The sequence below is a fragment of the Nannospalax galili genome, unplaced genomic scaffold (assembly GCF_000622305.1).
Source record: "Nannospalax galili isolate Female #2095 unplaced genomic scaffold, S.galili_v1.0 scaffold185, whole genome shotgun sequence".
Taxonomy (NCBI): domain Eukaryota; kingdom Metazoa; phylum Chordata; class Mammalia; order Rodentia; family Spalacidae; genus Nannospalax; species Nannospalax galili.
Genome location: NW_008355474.1, coordinates 2,417,043 through 2,437,907, shown reverse-complemented (window position 1 = coordinate 2,437,907; position 20,865 = coordinate 2,417,043). Strand labels below are relative to the sequence as shown.

The window sequence follows — 20,865 nt, the reverse complement described above, 5'->3', positions numbered from 1 at the left end:
AAACATAAAATGAATGATTTGTGATCATTATTTACAAATCAAGTTGCTATGGTTACTGAATGAGTTTCTAAACATAAAGTGTTTAACACAACCCTAACACATAAAGCTCAATATATGTGAGTAATTATGATTCACCAAGAACATTGCCCTGTGCCAGACACAAGGACACAAAATAGATGTATTCATTCACTTGCCAAATATTTATTGAAGTATTGCATTTGTCACACACTGGGATGGGATCTGGGGACATGTGTCTCAGCCCTCATGAAGCCCATGGTCTGGTGAGATGGGAGGCAGGCACTACAGAATAAGTGGCAAACTGTGGTCTGAGCCAGAAAGGGAAGGAAGTGGGTACTGGAATGGAGCAGGGCAGAAGTAGAAGAGGCCCTCATGGAAGGCTGCTATGTTAATACAATGAGAGGGTGGTACAGGAGACCCCTGAGAAGATGGGGGAGGGGCGATGAGAAGAGGGAGGCCCTGGGTGTTTATAAGCTGAGAAGCAACAAGACCCCATACTATACTTTCCAATGGGGGAATATTGCATTTCCCATTTACTGAGGAGGAAACTAAGGCTGGAGGTTCCATCACTGGTAAATGATTCTGCTGGCACCACAACAGCTCTTAACAGCCCTCACTCAAACTTGCAATTCGCTGCTTCTCACTGTCCCCCATCCTTCACAGTAAAATCCAATTGCCCAAGCTATTGGATCAGCCAACCCCCTTGAAGCTTTAAGACACAGGTCACAGAGCCTGTCTTGACTTGAACTCATCCCAACCCTGGGCATAACCCTGTGCATTCAGGTGCTCAGCAAAGAAACAGTTCCAGGCTCCTTTCCTACCACTCATTCCATCCCCCACAACCACTGGGGTGACACCCAAACCAATAACCACAAGTAAACGTGTCTCTCTCTGGGCCACAGAATTGAACACACAATCACTGAGATGTGACCTGGGTCCAGAATGGAAGGGCCAAGGTGCCAGGGATGACCAATCCCTCAAGAATCCCTCTGCAAGCTCCTCCCTGGAGACACCCTTCCTCAGAATAGGCAAGGAGAGTGAGAAACACCCGCACAAACAGAGCATCCACAAAACCCTCAGTGTCCCCAGGCTTTCCTCCCTCAGCCCTTGCTATTTTTATCTAGAGAGTGAGGGGGGTTGCCAGGCAGGGCCAAGCTGCTGTTTATGTCTGAAATTTGAAAAGATGCACAGTGTACTTGGGAGAAGGCGTTGCAGGGAAAGGAATTTCAGAGGAGAATTTCAAACCTGACAGGGTGAATAGGTGCCTTGTGTTCTGGCTTTTGACTCTGGAAAAGTTGCGTTTCCAACCAAGGCATGAAGAGGGGCCATGGATCGGTGCAAATGTCCATGTGTGAGATATGGATGGAACAAGACTCAGATCACCTGGGTGCAGGGATCAACTGGTTTCAGACTGAGGGTGCTTTGGGAAGAAGCCCTCTGTCCCTCCAGGGACACTTTTATTTATGTTTCCCCAGTTCTGTAAAGGACTTGTCTTCTTTCTTATCTGGCCAGTCTCACTCAATGCTAACCATTCTTCACCCATGATCAGTTACCCCATCTCCTTTTAATCAGTGAGTTCGATCAGTATTAATTTCGTTATGTATACACCTTTCATTGTTAGGGCTCTCATTCACTCTATCAATTTTGCACTTCCTAATTGCATTGGCAGGGTCCCTCTAATAACTATTTTAGTAACATGCACAAAACTTAGGTCATATTGTAGGTGCTATGTTGTGACTAATAATTGTAACCCAGGCTAGCCTCAATCTCATTATGTAGCCTAGACTGGCCTTGAACTCCTGATCCTCCTGTCTTTGTCTCCCAGGTGCTGGGATTACAGGTGTGTGTCACCATGCCTGGCTGGTGCTCTTCTTCCAATTGTGGAAAATAAGAAGTAAGAAAGACCGGCAGTAATGTGACTGACCACCCCCAGCTAAATGAATACCAGGTCTGCTTTCTCCCTTCATCCTTCAAAGGTTAAAGCGTCCTTGACACGGCCCTGTAGGTTCTAGTTCAGCCTGCATGCAGCCCTTACTAGGTAGTGGGCAATCAGAAAGAATGGGATGAGTGCTGAGGTGGGACTTTTACCTTAGTGTGAGATTTAAAGCACACTCAACCCCTAAGATCACAGTTCCATCTCATTTCCTTGGGCAAGGAGAGTAGTAAATGTCAGGAAGCTTTAGCCCCATCAGTGCCTATGGTTGCAAATCACGGCAGCTTAGAAAATGCCTTAGCCTTGTCAGGCATTGTCAAGTAGTAGAGCCCCAGCTCTGAGGCAGGCTCACCCCTTGAAGGCACCTGTATTTCCTCTGCTCTAGGAGCTACTCCAGGGCATCGTTTTCCTTGAGCATGGGAGCGTTTCTGACATTCTCTTTCTATGTTTCTGAGATACCCCCTTCCCCAGGATCTTTACATTCTGCTCAACCATTTCTCTTTACCAGTCTTTTCTTCCTCTTCGATATTCTCCCTTCAGTATAGTGTGAGATTGGAATGAATATAGCTCTGCGTTCGTTGGGTAGAAAACTTAAGGTTCCCTGTTCATGTTTCAGGCAGACCTTCTCCCCAAGTTCCTGACTCACACATGGCTGCCTCTGATCATCCACTTCTGAAAACCCACCTTGTCTGCAGTGGAACTCACTGTCTTCCCCCACCCATCGCACCCACAGCCAGCCACCTTCCCACCATCCTGCTCCTATTCCAGTTTCCTAGTCACCCAGGTTCAGAAACTTGAGGCCATCTTCCACTCCTGTCTTTTCCTGTTCATTCTTTCCACCATCACCACAGTGTTAGATAGACGTCTATTGATTGCCACTTCAATGTGTTGATACACATATTTAAATTTTTTGATTGGTCATCTGCTGATTTTACATAAAAAGCCTGATCTTTGGCTTCTCGAAAATGAGCACAGATGTCTTCTACTCCTACAGAAACCATGCGATGTAGCGACAACGACCCTGAGATCCTGAGATCCTCTGGTATAAGCTGGGTAGTGATGGCCCCTTTGGAGGGGAGCTCACTCTTCAGTTTGCCTCCAGTCTGAGTGAAAGGACCGTGACATTCTCTCCACCCATGACATATACAGTGTTTATCACAATAGCAGTAACATGAAGGAAAGGAGGGAAGGGAAATTGCTGGTGCAGTGCCTAGCTTTCTACTGGGCATAAAGTAGGTACTTGATGAAAGGCTGCTACTAAAAATTTTAAAGTATGAGCTGGGCTTGGTGGAGAATTCCTGTCACCCCAGAACTTGAGAGGCTGGGGCAGGAGGATCAGGAATTCAAGGTCAGCCTGAACTACATAGTGAGACCCTGTTTGAAAGAAAAAAAGGAAGGAAAGGAAGAAAGGGGAGAGGGAAGGGCAGGCCAGTGCTAACAAGTAAATGTCTTAAGAATAGCAGATAGCCCAGTTTAATACTGCTATTTTCCTCTACACATTATACATTTTCTTCTTTTAAAAGAATATATATGAAAAAATCCAAATACAGTCATAGCAACAACTAAAATGTTGAGAAAACTGTAAGATTAAATAAGTGCCAAGTTTTATAAGGAAAAGCAGTACCTGCATCTTAGTAGATCATCTAATTGGGTGTTTGTTATTGTTGTTTCTGAGATAGGATCTCTTGTAGCCCACACTGGCCTTGAACTCCTGATCCTCTTGCCTCAGCCTCCCCCGAGTGTTGAGATTGAGATTACAGACATGTGCCACTCTGCCCAACAGAGCAGATTTTTTTTTGTCTTTTTGAGACAGGGTCTCCCTGTAGCCCCAGCTGTCCTAGAATTCACTATGTAGACCAGGCTGGCCTTGAACTCACAGAGATCTGCCTGCCTCTGCCTCCCAAGCAGTGGGATTAAAGGTGTGCACCACCACGCCGGCTCACACCAGATGGTTTTATGCTGCTGTGTTGCTGCCTGGTCCTCCTTAGCTGGTGTTTGTGGGATACCCATCCTCATGTTTTTCAGTACATAGTCTGCAGCTATATGTTTATTGGATCAGGCCCAAAAGTTCTGATGGATGGAATAAAGGAAAGAAGAGACCAGAGCTGGCTCAGGTCTGGGGAAGGGGAGGCAGCCCCTTAGGTTCCAGGGTGAAGAACAGACGGGAGCAGGATCTCAAGAGCCTCAGGTCTTCCCAAAATGTGTCCAACTCAGCATTACAAGGCCTCAGTCCTCCTCCCCCAGACTTGCCTGGGAAATGATAGTGGTGGTGATGGGGTGGTGATGATGGTAGTGATGGTGATGCTATAGAAACCTGCAAAGCAGCACCCAACTCAGCCCACTCACTGCATGTGGATTCTCAATGGTAAATATACTGGAGAGTCATGAGTGAAATACTTGCCATGATTTCCTTTTATAAATAGCAGGATTTTACTGAAAACAGAAATCTGTTATGAATGCAGGGAGGAAATTTCAAACTGGAGCTTCAAAAAGACATTGGTTTCAGCTGGGTGTGGTGGTGTACAAACAGGTCTCTGTGAGATGGAGTCCAGCCTGGTCTACATAGTGAGTTCCAGGCCAGCTGGGGCTACCGGGAAAACTTGTCTCAAAAGACCAAAAGGAAAAAAAAAAAACAAAAAACAAAACAAAACACCCGTTTTCCTAAAGATTTTTTCCAACTCTATGCCTTGGGTCACATGGCATTTTCCTATGACTGTGCATCATGATCCCACACAGACATGTGGGGACTTAGAAGTGTTTCATTAACTTACCCCATGTTATTTATTATTAGAACATTTCCCCCTTCAGTTGTCACTTGTGGTGTTAAACTAATGAGATGGCACTTTTCGAATGTGCCTCGGGTTCTCAGGAGGTTCCACATCCTGGCCTGGTTATTTCCGTGGCTCGTTACCTCAGAAAGGATGGCAGCTCCCCTACAGTCCTTGCAGCATTCACCATTCTGCACTCTTATTTTTAGCTTCTTTTACAAACCCAGAAAGCAGCACCCCAAAGATCAAGCACTTACTCAGGGACACCAAATGTTGGGGGTTAGGAGAGAGAAGGAAATTGATCATTCTTCACCCAGAGCCAGATGACTCACAAAGTCTGAGGTACTTTACCTACAGGTATGAAAATAAAGGCCCACAAGGTTAAGAAACTTGCCCGAAGTTTCTCTACAGAACTGAGAATTCGAGGCTGTTGAATGTGTGGGGAATTACTCTGTTCCTTAACTATTTTGTGGCTTGAGATGGGCAGGACACTCTTTTCTGGTGCTCTACATGAAAATAATCTTATTTTATTTCTTTTTATTTGTGTGTGTGTGTGTGTGTGTGTGCATGTTCACATGTGTTCAGATGAGTGGTGTGTGTGTGTGTGTGTGTGTGTGTGTGTGTATAACCAGAAGTCAACCTCAGGTGTCATCCCTCAGGCATCAACCACCTTGATTTTGAGACAGAGTTTCTTGTGGGCCTGGAGCTCCCCAAGTAGGCTAGGCTAACTGGCCAGAAAGCTCTAGGGATCTTCCTGTGTCAGCCTCCCAGTCCTGCAATTACAAGTGCATGCCACATGCTTGGGTTTTATACATGCATTCTGAGGACTGAACTCAGGTCCTTATGCTCACACCATAAGCACTTTACCAATTAAGCTCTCTCCCCAGCTCCAACAGTCTGATTTTAATTATCCCCAAGTTTCAATGTCAACAAAAAGGTGTGACAGAGCTTTGAAATGTGACCACCTTTGGTCAAACCAGGAGCTGAGTGTTCAAATAGTAAGCAAGAAGAGCTGTCCTCACTCTTCCCTGGCTGGTCCACATTTTGCTATGGGCAACCAACCCTGGGAAATGTATTTCAGAGCAGCAACCACAAGCAAGCATTTCCCAAGACCAAGGAATCTAGAAGCAAAGTTCCTTGGGGAAATCTGGAAGCCTTGGACTGCAAGGAGAAGCCTGGAGATGTGGTATGAAAACCTGGCGAGATTCCCTGAGGATACCTGTCCTGTAAACATTGGGACAGGTTGTGTTGCTCTCGAGAGAAGAACTGGACCACTTGCTTACACTGAGGTACTGGGAAGATGCTTCCCAGAATCCTGTTAGTACCTCAGAGCCACACTTAGCAAGGCACTTACATAGTGCCCTTTTGTAAGGGACAGAAACAAGCATTCTGTGGTGATATGGTTCAGTACCCTGAGAGAGTGCCTGTATTCTGAGAGTTAATTTAATGGAGCACAGACAACAGCCACCAACATGTACCCAGTGATCTTCATCCTCTTATGCTCTTATCTCCACTGGTTCAGCAATGGCCTTTGTAGTCAGCTGAATACAGAGGAGGTGACATTGTGTGACTTACTATGAAGGATATAGAAGTATTGAGGTCCTATCATCAAGAACCGACCACAATGTCATGGGGACACTCAGCAGCTGCAATGGGAGGTCCCTATGGAGAAATGAAGCTACTGACCAATAGCCAGCCCCACCCAACCTGCCAATCATGTGAGCAAGTCACCTTAGGGGTGAGTCCTCAGGCCCCTGGGAAGCCATCAGCTCACTGCAACTGCACTTATATCTAAGTGTAACCTCATGAGACAGTTCCAAGCCAGAATTCCCCAGCTGAGCTTCTCTCAAATTCCTGACCCATAGAAACCGTAAGTGATGTTAGATGATTACTGCTGTTTTAAGCCACTAAGTGTGGGGGAGATTTGTTACACAGACATAACAACTAGGATATGGAGCTGTGCCATCTTGGGAGGCCTGCCTCTAGGGCCCTGCTCTAGACCTCCACCCTAGTCCCTCTCCTGGGCAGACCTGAACACAGACACCAATTTGGTAGACTGGTGAGCTTTGTCGAAGGCCTGTTACTGAGCAATAGCAAACACACAGAACGGTAGGATCAGTGCTCTAGAGTGGTGAGATGAATATATGAAGGCAATTTAAACAGAAGCAGAGATAAAGCTCCACCCATTTTTCATACCAGGACAAGGCAGAAGAGACAGTGGGTCAGAGCAGTACAGCTGGAAAGGTCTGAGGTGGTTATAGGTTCAGCCTTGATGAGGCTGTCAGAAAAATGCAAAAATACAGGCTGCATGAACTAAAAGCACAGGAGTCAGACAAAGGAGATAAGCTCTCTCTTGGGTTAAACACACCAATGTCAGGATGAATTCGGTTCTGAATCATTCTTTCACAGGCAATGCAGACTTGCTTAAAGAAGATTGCTAGGGACAGGCAGAGCTCTGTTGATGGAGACAAATTAGAAAACGTATAAAGGAGCAAGGCTGTCCAGTCCAAATGGAGAAGGTGGTGAGGAGCAGAGCAACCAAATCACTGATTTTTTTTAAATTTTGCTTTATTTTATGTGTGTGTATTGTGTGCATGTAGGCAAGTGCACCCACATTATGCAATGCCCATAGAAGACAGAAGAAGGCATCAGATGCCCTGGGAACTGGAGTTACAGACTGTTGTTATCTGCCATGTGGGTACTGGAATTCAAACCCAGGTCTTCTGCAAGAACAGCCAGTGCTCTTAACTGCTAATCCATCTTTCCAGCCCCAACAAAATCACTGATTTTAAATATGGAAAGATCTGCCACATAAAGGTTGGGGGGGACATGGACAGTGGGAATGGACCCACTTTGCCCACTGCTGAATCCACACTGAGACAAACACAGAAGCTGCTACATAAACAGAGAGTTTCCCAAATACTAGAACCCACAAGACAATGGGGCATAACCTCTGAAGGTCAAACCCATGGGCAAGTCTGAGCAAAGTGTGCTGCCCAGCCTGTGGGGGAGTGCCGTAGAAAGAGATGACATGGCATTAAATGGGTGATTTTCTGAATCCCTCCAGAGCCCTTCATTGCTCTGAGTGTATTCCGCTGCATAAGTAGACCTTGCTGAGTGATGCCATCACAACACCTCAGCTGATGTGTGAAATACCTGGGGGATCCTGTGAAAGTGAAGATTCTGGGTCAGCAGCCCTGGGGTGAGCCTGAGAGTCTGTTTGTCACACTGGCCTGCACATCTGTGGGCCACACTTTGCAGAGAGAAGGCAGAACTCACTAAGGACAGCAGAATGGATCAGGTGGCCTGGCAAACATGTCATCAGGTGACAGCAAAGTAGTCTAGAAAACTGCTAAGTATTCCAGCTGAGGAGAGATGACCAGCATCAGAAAGACTAGCCAAAGAATGGGACTCCTAAGCTGAATGAAACAAGCGTCTACACACAAGCATCTACACGCCACTCAGGGCTTCTGGACAGTGGCGTCCTTTGATTCTCAGGGTCCAGTCTTCAAAATATCCAAACAATTACGTTATTCTGAGTTGTCTGCATCCTTCCGAGGGTAGTAAGGTATCATAGCAACCTGCCCCCACATCCCCTTCACCACCTTGGTGGTCTTGGAGTCTCAGTTTCTTAGTGTGTACCAAGAAGTCAGCCATCTGGGAGACCGCAGTGCCACAAAGCACTGTATGAAGTAACTCAGCCAATTCCATTCCATTCCTCTCAGAGGAAGCCTGCTAACCTCTGAGGGGCTTGGGTTACCATTTTGTCTGCTTCGCCTTCAGTACTTTGCAACTTACAGCTCTTAACCCAGACCAGCCAGTAGACAGGTAGGAAAGGAGGCAGGTCAAGAATGGTCAACCAATAGAACCGCTTATCCACAGCTCTCCCACAAAAGCTGGGCTTGGCCACCTGAGATGGGAAAACAAGTCTTTCAGAGAATGTGCTGGGCCAGGACCAGTCCTGAGCATGGCTGGCCAGTGAGATACCCACATGATTCCAGCATCAACCTGGGAAAACTGAGGCACATCAATTCTGATCTTTCAATCAAGAAAAAGCTCTCTGTGGTGTGTAGTCTGCAAAAAAAACCTTCTTGCCCAGTGAGTCAGGAGACATCCCCCCCTCTTGCCTGGGGCCACTGTATCTTAGTGAGAAGCATACCAGCTTCTTGTGTGAAGGACTCAAAGGCCACCAAGAGTCTGGATCCCCCACCTCCCACCCCACACATGCACACTCCCAAACATGCTGCAGCTTAACCAGCTGCTTGTGTGGTAGAGACCCAGTGACCTTGGGTTTGAAGTCAGTCCCAAGCTTGATGTGCAACTCCACCACTTTCTGAGCCCCATAGTTTGCACATCTTTTGGGGGGTGAGGTGATGTAGTAACAAAATTATTAAAGAATGTAATTGAGTCACTTAGGGAATTCCTACTTTATTTGAGGTGTCCTTGGTCTTTTCTGGGTTTTGGAGACCCCTCCAGTTTTTTGTCCCTACCACCACCAAGCCTCCTCTCTCCGCCCTCCCTTGTCATCTCGGGTACCCTGCCCCCAAAACTTTCCACCAGCTTCTCTGTGAGGGTTCTTCCAAATCTCTTTCTGAAAGTAGAGGTCCCACCGTCCGCGATCCGTTTCTGTGGGTCTCAGCTGTAGACCTCTGCCAAGCGCTCGGAGAATCCTGGCCCCCCACTCTGGCCGCTGGACCCTGGAGCTCGCGGCGGCTCTGCGGGCTCAGCCCTCCGGGGCCGCTCGTACTGCGGAGCTGCCGACCGCAATGCAGACGCCGGTCCTCCAGCGCTGCCCTAGCCGCCTGCTTCCATCCGCCCTGGAATGCGGCTCAGTGCCGCGACCAGCAACACTCCTCCAACTCCCCGCGGCTTCCCAACGTCGCGCGGTCCCCAACCAGGGTCCAGCGCGCTCCGGACGCCTCTGCCTTCCCCTCCTCCTTCCGGCTGCCCCTCGGTCCCGGGGGTGGGGTTTTCGGGTGTGCTCGCCCCCTCCCGCCCCTCACCCCGCGAATGCCCTCCCCTCCCCCGCCCACCCCTATGTATGTGTCACCACGCTCCATGCCCGCCCACCTACCTCCCCGCGGTGCAGAGGGGGCTCACAGAGCTGAGGACGCGCGTGCACCGCTCAAGGTCCCTCACTCGCTCTCCGTACCCTCTCCTGCTGACATCTGACGTGGGCGCCAAGGGAGCACTTTTCTGTGTCCCTTCCTTCCATCAACCAGGACTCTGCAACCTAGCTAGCCAACTGCTACTGCGGCCACCGCCCGAGGGGACCTGCGGACAGGACGCCGGAGGGAGGAGGGGTGCGCAGGGCCCGGCGCAGAGCATCCTCGCGGCAGCGCAGAGAGACCCGGGGCTCGCAGCCTCCAGGAGTCCCTGGCTGCCTCGCCAGGGGTACAGGACTGAAGTTCTTGGAGGAGGGAGTCCAACTCTTCAAGGTAACTGTCTCCTTCCCTCCAAAGGAGCTCTGTCCCGCGGCGTCTGTGAGCGCTGCTGAGGGTGCGCGCATCAGGGCCGGGGGTGCTGTGCCTCGGTGTCCCCCGCTTGGTATCGGGCTCCCGACATGACCAGCTGCATCAGCACGGGAGTTGAACAAACTCCTGGATGCTGCCCGGACTCAGAGTGAAAGGGAACAAAGTGCGGAGGGATTGAGGAAGACCAGAGCTTTTGCTCCTAACACCGTTTTCAAGACTAGAGGGGTTAGACTAATGAATAGAGAAGCAGCTTTAGAGCCAGGGAAGCGTGGATTCAAATCTCCGCTGTGCCTCTTCGAGCTCCCGCGAGGCTTTTATCTTCCCTGGGGAAGGCCAAGTGGCTGGGGATGCAATAGAATGATGTGGACAGAAGGTCCGGTACACAGAGAGAGACTGAAAGAACCCAGGCGTCCCACTTACTTCCACCACTTGGCTTACTGGCAGGGGTCACTGGACATCCAAAGAGGTGGGGAAGAGCTAGGCGGTGGTGATTGGCAAAACCCCTGATAGGGTTACTGAGCTACCCTCAGGGGAGACCAGAGCCAAGCTCTAAAACAATTATATCCACCAAGAAGGAGGGCATGGGAAGAGATGGGAAGAGGAGGAGAGATCGGGACATGCAACTGTCCGGGCCAGCTTTTTCGTCTCTGGGCTTTTCTACAACCCTTCCAACCCTGGGGCTGGGTGGGAGGCTGTCAGGAGACAACATCCAGCCCAAACTTTTCAGTCATGGTGCTCCCTGCATTCAGGAATTGAGCTTTGGAGGGAGGGAATTCACCAGAGTTTCACTCTTAAGCAACTCAGGTCCCAGGAGTTTTGGTGGATGTGTTAATTCCAGTTCTGTCGGGGTGGCTGCCAGAAGGAGGAAGCTTTTATCTGAGCTGGGTTACTATGATGCTTCTGTCCCTGGGTGGCACAGTGAGTGGGTGTCTGCAACGATTAGACCCTGGAAGACCACCCATCTCATATCTGGGAAAGGGAACCCGGAAAGGTACAGTGACTTTCCAAAGGTGATACTGTGACTTAGGGGCAGAGACAGGATTATGGTCTAGATTTTAGAAGTTACCAGTCTCGCCCTGATTTAAGAGACCAGAAGTCTGAACTGTGATCCTCTCTTCCTTACCCCTGGGCTATCCAAGTTGCCTGTATGCCCTGGGCAAGGCCAGTTAGGAGGCCCTGTGAAGACAGGTGTGTTGATCAGTCAAGGACTCAAGGAGAGTCTGCTCACTGGAGAGGGCAATAGGGAAGAAATCCTCAAGGCTTGATAAGGGTGTGAACAGTGGGGAGAGGTGTTTCTAGCATGAAGGAAAGCCCTCCAGAATGAGCACTCACCCTAGTTTCAAAAGTTTTAGATGAAGGACTTATCTAAAGGAAAAAATCTCTCCTAGAGATGCTGGAATTCCTCGTCTTACTGAATCTAAATATATTTATGTGGAGTTTCTAGTGCCAGGCCAGTTTTGTTCATTCATTGTGCAGTTTCTCCTGAGCACCACCCAGGGGAAGAGGTGGGAAGGCTCTGGCTCTGGGCTCTGTTTTGGCACAGTGCGCACCCAGTAAACAGCTGAGATGGTCCAAGTAAAGGGCCAATGCCCTCCCACCACCACCCAGCAAGTATTCAAGACTGCTTGATGTTATTATTCATTTTAATACTAAGTAGGTTTACTTTTCCTAAAACTTTCTATGAAGACCATACTTAATAATCCTTACACTAGAATTCTTTCTTTAATGTTTGAAAGCCATCCTCACACTTGGGCATTTAACGTGCCCTGAATACCCTCCTCTTATTTACTAACAGTACCCTATCCCTACCTACAAAGGTAGCCCACTTCCCAGCTGGCAAGGGGAAGGGGGAGAGGGGAGAGGGCTCTAACCTCCTGAGATGTTGGGGAAAAGCCACAGGAGTGGTGTGTAGGGCAGATCAGGGTTCTGATCCCAGCCACGTATTGCTACATGAGTTTGTTGAGGTTTTGAGCTTCCTTGAGGCTCAATACCCTATCCCCAAAAGAAGAATGGGGGCCCACAGGAGTAGATGTCTGCAAAGATTTAAAAACATGTGGGTGCCTTTCCAGTCCTCTACAGATATCACAAACCTTAATTCTTCTCCTGTGCTGGCTCCTAGACCACCTTGACATCACAAATCCTAAACTCAGGATAGTAGTAATTTTGAATATTCTTAGAGACTGTGTGTCTCAACTTTTGGTATGGATTTTTTTAATGATACCTTTTAGAACTGGATGCTTTCCCAGCCCCTGTGAGTTGGGCACTAGGGACACCCCAGCTGAGCCCAGGGAAGTCCACAGGGCCAGGCTTGGAGTGTCACTATAAGGCCATGTCTCTCTACAAGATTTGTCCAACTTCAGGCTGTGGTACCAATTCAGTGGAGCCTTTGATAAATAGTAAATAATCTTATAGTACCTCCCACATAGTAAAGACAAGTATTATTTCTGGAAACTTATTTCTGTTATGTGTTTTACAGCCCTCAATGAAAGTATGTGTATTCAACATCTATATGCAAATATATGTACATTTTATATTTTCATGATACATTTCTTATTGCAATTTATGGACCAAAAAAGTTTGGAAGATACCAATTGCAGCAGGGTGTGATAGCACATACTGAAATCTCAGCACTTGGAAGTCTGAAGGCAGTCTTGGCTACGTGATGAGTTGAAGATCAGCCTGAACTATTATTGTGAGAATCTGTGTCTAAAAGGCTAGAGATATAGCTCCAAAACAGCAAGAAAAGAGAAAAGAAAAAACAAGGCAAGACCCCAGTAGCAATGGTACTTCTGTCTGAGAAATTCCCGCCTCATTGGCTCCAGGTCACAGGCACTGCGGTGTCCCTGCTACACCTGGCCAGAGTGGAGGCAGCTAGAGATAAAGACTGGAGGTAGGAATGAAAGACAAGTTCAAGAAAGAGGAATCAGAGACAGAGAGGAAGCAAGACTGGGGAACAGTCCTGCACACAGGCAGATAGAGAGTGCTGCCCTGAGAAAGGGGCGGCAGCGTAGAAGCTCATCTTAGGGAAGGACTGTCTCTCCTGCAGTCAGCATCATGTTCTGGACTCTGATGAGAACTCCATCTCTGCTCCAGTCTTCAGGAAGGCCTCCTCCCAGGAGCACAGTCAATGCAGAGGTTCCTTTACAGATGGGGCTCCCCTTTCCAGACTGATGGGGATGTCTTGGAAGAGTCTGCAGAGAAAGGTGAAGCAGCTAGAGAGAGTACAGGCAGGAGTGCCAGAGGAGGAATTTGTAGGGAAACCGGTAAAACGGTTCCTTTTTTCCAAAAGTTGAATCCAGGGCAAGAACGGAAATGGTTGAGTTTACTTTTAAAAACTCAGAGCCTCCTTGTATGCTGCTCTGTGTGCGTGTGTGCCCGTGTGTGTGTGTGTGTGTGTGTGTGTGTGTGTGTGTGTGTGTGAGAGAGAGAGAGAGAGAGAGAGAGAGAGAGAGAGAGAGTGTGTGTGTGTGTGTGTGTGTGTGTGTGTGTGTACTGGAGGGCGGGCCCTGTGGGCTGGCTGGGGTATGTGAGAGGCGACTTTGCTCCCTCTCAATGGCCTTACAGTGTATCCTAAAGAAGCTTTTTGTTAAACTCATGAATAGGTGAATTCGGGGGTGTGAGGCTGGACATCACAATTTGGCTATTGCTTACCTTTGAGGTTCCGTGTTTTTCCTTTTAAGACAGCCATCCAGAAAAGCAGTCATGTCTCCTGAGGGCAGTCCATTTTATGAGGAGGGAGCTGTCTGTCTCTGTAATTGATTTGAGTTGAGGAGCAAAAGAAGAAAAGAGACAGAGCTAGACAGGTCTTCAGTGCCTGACCTCAGGACAACCCATCCTCAGCCTTCTGATCTCTAGCTGTCCCCAGACCATGAATGCCCAGGGTTTTCAAGGCCTTTAATAATCCTCGTTAAAGAGATCTCCAAGGGGACCCAGAAAAGGGAAGGACTGAGCCCCAGAATAGACTGGTAAGGATCTGTATAGGAATCCAGACTGTCCAGAACATTCTACATTTATCCAGACTATTCCACATTTACAGCTATCATTCATTCATTGATTTCATTCATTCACTGGTATTTGCTACATACCAGGCCTTGTGTCTGGTGTGAATAAGCCATTAGCTCTTCCTAATCTCCACCCCCCGACACACACACATTCTAACAGGGAGAAGATGCTATTATCAACTTGACTCTGATCCTTCATTTCTATAAAGCAGTGGTTCTTAACTGGGGGCTCTTTTGCCCCACCCAACATTGGCCATGTCTAAAGACATTTTTTCTTGCTATGTGAAAGGGGGATGTTACCCACATACAGTTGAGAAAAAAGCCGATAACATTGCCAAACACCTTGTAATATACAGGAGGGCAAGCACGCGTACACACACAAACACACACACACACACACACACACACACACACACACACACAGAGCCCAAAATGTCATTAGTGCTAGGGCTGAGAAACTGCTCCAGACCTGCATTCAGTCCCAGATTCAGGCCATAACCAACTGAATGAGCGAGACAGAAGCAAGAGGGAAGGTTTGGTAAGCAGCCAATGGCAGACAACAAATGGAAAGCAGGGGAAGGCAGTGGCCCAGTAGAAAGAATATGAGCTCTGGAGGCCCAGGTAGAGGCTGAAATCTTAGCTGTATGCTTGTGGGCAATGTGCTTAACTCTCTGAGCCTGTTTGTGCATCTGTGAAATGTTGGGGGGGCAGCAGTTAGGACAGTTTTGAGGGTCTAAGATAATGTAAACAGAGACCCTGGCATAAAAATGTTATTATTATCTTGGAGGCTTTTCAAGGTCCTGCTATGGAAAGCTACAGTATCAGCAGGCATGGACATGTGATCTCCAAGCCAAAGAAGGTTGCTGTTTGGGGCTGGTTGCCATAGTGATGTTTTCTGCTGGGGGTAGGGAAGGAGTGGGCAGTGGCAGCACCTGCCCTACCTATACTTGATTCTCAGCAGGGAGTCAAGACCAGGAGGGCTTGCTCTGGTGAGAAGCAGGAGGTCTCCAGGGTGGGCAGTAGAAGCATTGCCAGACTTGGAGTCATAGGACCCGGACACCAGTTCTGTGTGATGGAAGGGAAGCACTTTCACCTCTCTGAGCCTTGGGTTCCTTATCTGTAAAATAGAGACACGTCAAGATCCAGCAAGAACCCACTGCCCGTGAAGTCCTTTATGCAACTGTGTAGAAGCCAAGCCAGGGCCCTTTTTAGTTTGATATGTGTTGTTCCTAACCCAGTGCTAGGCACACATGATAGACTAGTTGAATGAATGAGTGAATAAGCACATAGCAAACACACCACTGCATTTTAAATTCCTTTCATTACTTCACTAGACAATATTTTACTTACCACTTCTCCATCTCTTCCTAAAAATAAATAAATAAATACTAAATAAATAAATAAATAAATAAATAGATAAATAAATAAATAGATAAATAAATAAATAGATAGATAAATAAATAAATAGGGGCCTCTGGTATCCAGTAACTTCTGTCTCACTACTGCTCTAGGTGGTAGCACCCACTAAAGCTCACTGAAGATACAGCAGTTAGATCCCTATGGGAAGTGGGATGTGGGAGAGGCACCAAAATAGAACTGAGTCAGGATCCAGAATCCCAAGACCTACTCTCTGCAGGCCCATCATTAAAAACTTCTACTTTGGAAAATGAAGTTACAATAATTTAAGGCCCAACTAAAAGTCACTAGGCAAAGGGGTAGATTTTAGATCAATACTGGTAGATCACCCAGTATCCCTGAGCCTTCTGTTTTACAGAGTCATAAGACATTAGAGCAGGAAAGATTTTAGGGGTCACATCATTGCCTTCATTAAGCTGACGGGGACATGAAAGGGAGGCACTTGAATGGAGGAGATCTGCTCTTCGGATAGCCTTGGTTTCAAGCAGGCTTCTGAGTCCCCCTCCCTTCACAGGCCATCTGTAAAGTAGTGTCAGGAGGTGGGACATCACTGAAGCACTCTGTCATCCAATCAGAGCTCAGTCACAGCTGGATGTGATGGCACAGGCCTATAGTTCCAGTGCTTGGGACACTAAGACCAGAAAACTCACAAGTTTGAGGCCAGCCTGGATTATGTTGTAAGATCTTGTCATTAAAAATAATGTAGCTGAGTTCGTAGCATGTTTGTCTAGTATATACAAAGACCTGGGCTCCATTTCTAACACCATCTATGAGTTCAAGGTCATGGTCATCCTTAGAAATTTTGAGATTAGCTTGAGCTACAAGAGACCCTGTCTTGAAAATCCAAGGGTGGGGGAGAATCTAATCACAGAGTTAGTCCTGGGGCCACCCACCACAATCCACTGTTGGGCATCTTCTGACTCTGTCCTTCATGTTCTCCCTGGCTCCAGGGCCACTCTGAGAAGAAAACCTTTTATAAGGGAAGTCTCCAAGCAGAACAGCCCAGGTTCCCACCTACATTAGCATGTTTCTCTGGTCCCAGCCACTATCCCACATGGAGACTGGGATTCCCACAGAGCCTGAACCCTTGGCCTGACACTTTTCCTCACCTACCCCCACACCCCAAACCAGGGCTATGTCACATCCCAGTCCTCCAGCCTCTCCCTCTGCCTATGTATGCAGATGGCTCAGGGAAATAGCTAGACTTATGATGACTTGGGGACCTGGTGGATGTTTTCTAGCTTGACCAGACACTTATAGGAGACTCTGGTGACTGTTCTAAGATGGGGGAAAGCCTTCAGTCCTAGAATTAGAAGCATTCAAGGAGTTGTTGAAAACTGCAGGTAGACAGTCAGTTTCGGTGTGGTGGAGGTGGGGATGAGAATCTGGTTTTCAGCATCACTTCTGGTAATTTTTAATAGTCTGGTACCTGAGCCTCTCATTGAGAACCCACACATTTCCCCTAGTGATTAGGTTCTAAGTCTTTCTGTCTATCTCTACCCCTTGCTTTCTTTATCTGGAATTGCAGCCTCAGCTCTGAATCTACTCTGCAGCAGAATGCGAGAGTTTAGAACTGCTTCCCAGTCCCCTCTCTGATGCCTGAGACAGGGTCTTGCTTCCAAAACACAGCTGCTCTCGACCTTGGATTAAATGAACTACTTTTATTCCTGGGAGTGAGACTGAAGTTCTCTGAAATGGCTTCTACAAAACATGCTTTCAAGGACAATAGGCATCGCATTTAAAAAGGGTGTCGTCTCTCAGAGAGATTCAGAGTTAATAAGTAGGTCCCTTTCTGCAGGGCTTCTCCAAGTACAAGTGAGCTGGAAATCTCCATTAAGTCTCCCAAGCAGAATGTGACCAATTGGGAACTCTTTTTTTTCCTATAGCAGATTGAGGGACTCAATCTGGAGAGATGCTGATCTAGCAGATCCTGTGGCAAGAAAGAGGCTGCTGTACTGGGCCTGAGGGGCAGGCCAGGGAAGAGGGAGTCCCAGCAGGTTACCTTAAAATCCTTAGTCTCCTGAAGCTGAGGATATAGTTAAGTTGGTAGAGTGCTTGCCTAGCATGCACAAAGCCCTGGGTTTGATCCCCAGAGCCATACAGACTGGTTGTGGTAGTGCATGCCTGTAATCCTAGCCCTATTCTGAGTTGGACAATCAGAACTTCAAGATCATCCTTGACTATATAGTGAGGCCAACCTGAGTTATATGAAACTGCCTCAAAAACAAAACAAACAAGAGTCCTTAGTCTCCTGCTATCACTTCTACCAGAAAACCTTTCCACCCTGGGGTTGCTGGGCCCAGCCTCTTTTCACACCAATCACCTTCTATTTAAAGGTCTGTGGAGCTGCACTCTCCTTTTAGCTCTTTGTGCTGTTGTTTTCTGGATCTAAAAGGAGACTGACCATTCAATGTGGTTTATGGACAGAGGGTAGGATAAAGGGCCTCAACCTAGTCCTGCTGCAGGATAGTGCTCCCTCTAAGCCTGGTCACCCCACTTCCCATATATAAGCTGAGTCCTAACCCTGTGTCTCCACTTCCCTTCTTGGGTGACCCCAGAAAGCACCTAACTTTGGAAGCATCTTAGGGTACATATAAGCTAGAGCCCAGTAAGGACATGTCCTACCTAGGGCTTGCCTCTGTCACTCCATCCATAGCATCCCCTCACCCAGGTCCACAGTATCTAGGCAGGACTTCTTTACCCTGTCTCCAAGCAACTGCTCTCTCTCCGGTAGCCCCATTCAGAGAGTCTCATCTGGTTCCCAAACCCAACCCACATTGGCTTTTGTGACTTGCTTTACTAACATTTTAGTAGAGAGGGTCCATGCTTCAAGGACCTGATTGCTTATTGTGACCTTGTTGGGTCAGGCTAGGGCGAGGATAGGAGGCTTTAGCTAAGGGAGGGCTTGACATTGAGGTACATACAGCCTGAGATTGCTAGATGCCCCCCACCCTGAGCCTTCCCATTGCCCTACTCTTGGGAGCTCCATCTGCTATCTGAGGTATTCAGGGTCTCCTTGTTCACCAGCAGCTGAATCAGCAAAATCCTTTTCTGTATAAGATAAGCTTCCTGAAATGCATGGTGGCTAGAAAAAGTTAACTAATGCTACTGGCTCCTTAGTTAATGAAAGTCTGTGTAGAATGACCTGCCCTTAGATATATGCAACAATCAATCAGTCAAGGCCATCTGTATAGCCCTTCTCAGTCATCATTGCAAAGGCTTCTGGAAGACCTTAGGGAGTTCCTGTCATACCCACTGTCAGGCCCAGTCCCCTTCTGCAGCCTGCAGGCTCTCAGGATGTGTTGTATACAATGCCCACCCACCTCCTCCCATAACTAGACTCCCTTCCCCACACCCATATGGCCACTGCTCTCTACTTCCATCCTTGGGGCTCTGCCCTCTCTGCTCTGTAACCTGCATGCTCTTCCCACTTGCTCAGTCAGTTTACATGCCACCTTCTTTTCCGACTATCCCATTGGAAGAAGACCTCTATCCTCATCCCCTGGCCATCCTTTGTTTTGACTTCTGTAACTGATCATTATCTATAAGTGTCATGGGTGGCTCTCTGCCCTTACCTCTCGTCCATTTCATATGAGAGACAAATAACCTCAACCCAATGCTCTTCAAACTATGCAGCAGAGAATCTGCAGAGGGGGAAAGCTATGTCATCCCACAGGGGCCACAGTGGTGCATTGAGAGGGGCAGAGAGAATGATTCTGGGGACCCTTGTGCCAGACCCTGTCAGGACCACCTGTTTTCTCTTTTGAAAGCCACCAATAAGGTGTACTCTATTCTTGTCATAGATGAGAAAACTAGGTCCCAGAAAAGACTGTGTCCCCAGCCTGGCCATGGCTCAGGGACTTTGCCAAGATGGTCATCTCCATTCTCCAGAACCCCTCTTTCCATGTCTCCTTAGCACCTCTGATGACTCAAACAGTACAGGAAATGGCTTCTTTTAAGAATCATTTGTGTCTTCAGGTTGTCAGCACCTTTGAGGCCTCATCCCTGGGCAATCCCACATGTGCCATGAGCCATCTGGCTCTGATAGCCTTTCCCTCCTTTGAGTTTCAGGGTCTCCGTGTCATCTGTGGATATAGTAGGCAGACATCAGGCCAGGTGCTGGGACTAGGATGGCAATAAGACACAGTTCCCCAACCCCATGAAGTTCAGTGTTTGTAATTCTATAGACCTCAAAGGGCCACGCTCCTCACTGTCTTCACTGAGGGACACCCGATGTCTCCCTCCAGCCTCATCTGTATCTGTCCTTAGGCTCTGCTTCCAGGGTCCTCCCAAACCTCAGTACCACTGCCTCATCTTTCAGTTGTGATAGAGACTCTAGTTTTATTGTCAGCTCCCTTCCTGGTGATGTCTGTCCTTTGAGTTCACAAAACAATTCATGAGGCCACTGTTCTCCAAACATGGATGAGGTAGAGGGGTTCCAAGCCCAGTGTGGCCTCCACCACAAAACTGATACATCTTACTGGACCTCAGTTTCCTTATCTGCAAATTGGGTATGATGATTTGGCCCTGAGGTTTCCTGGCAGAGTGAAATGAGGTAATATACCTAAGCCATAGTTCCCTACATGGAACAGGTATTCTCAAAGCCCCAGCTGCTGTTAAACCAGGAAGAGGGCAACCATGTTCCTGGAATCTCAGAGCCTGACTGCCCTGCCCGGCCCAAACTGAAGCTGCACAGCAGCTTTCCTGCCCACGCTGGCTTTTAGGACATTCAACCACCTTAGAACAAGAATACAACAGCAATGCTATCTGCTTTCCACCAGCTTGAAGCTGGCTGGGAATGGAATGGATGAAAAAGCCCAGTAAATGCAGCGGGCCTTGTACCCAGGGTCCCTATTCTACTTAATTCCAGAGGGATCCATTATGGTTCATGAGACTAGTAGCTCCAGAACTGTGCAGTGCACAACTTTTGCAATCTTTCTAGTCAGACTTGATGATCCTTCACTTCTTTATCCAGTCCCTTGAAACTGTACTCCAGAGTGGCTTGGCAAGAATTCCCGTTCAGATGTTCTCACAGCTGGATGTGTTCTCACAGCTGTGCCATCAGGAGGCAAGGGGGAGCAAGGGACTGGTGAGCTGCCTCTGGCCCTGCTGATCTCCCCCTTCTTTCCTCTGTCTTCCTCTCTCCGGACAGGGACTTAGAGGGTTCTAAATATCCCAGAAGCATCTTTAATAATTTTTAGTTAAGGCAGCTGAACATAGTTCTACCACTAGCTGAAACCATGCTTTTTTGTGAA

General features: G+C 47.9%; 1 protein-coding gene across 2 annotated transcripts in view; it reads left to right on the top strand.

Moving 5' to 3' along the window:
- The first annotated feature begins 9,788 nt into the window (after positions 1-9,788).
- Positions 9,789-20,865, top strand: part of Acan (aggrecan) — a 71,420-nt gene continuing 60,343 nt past the window's right edge. For both annotated transcript variants that reach the window (XM_029555958.1, XM_029555957.1), the window contains exon 1: positions 9,789-10,157. The gene's annotated coding sequence lies outside the window, so the exon portion shown is untranslated. The remainder of the gene's footprint in view (positions 10,158-20,865) is intronic.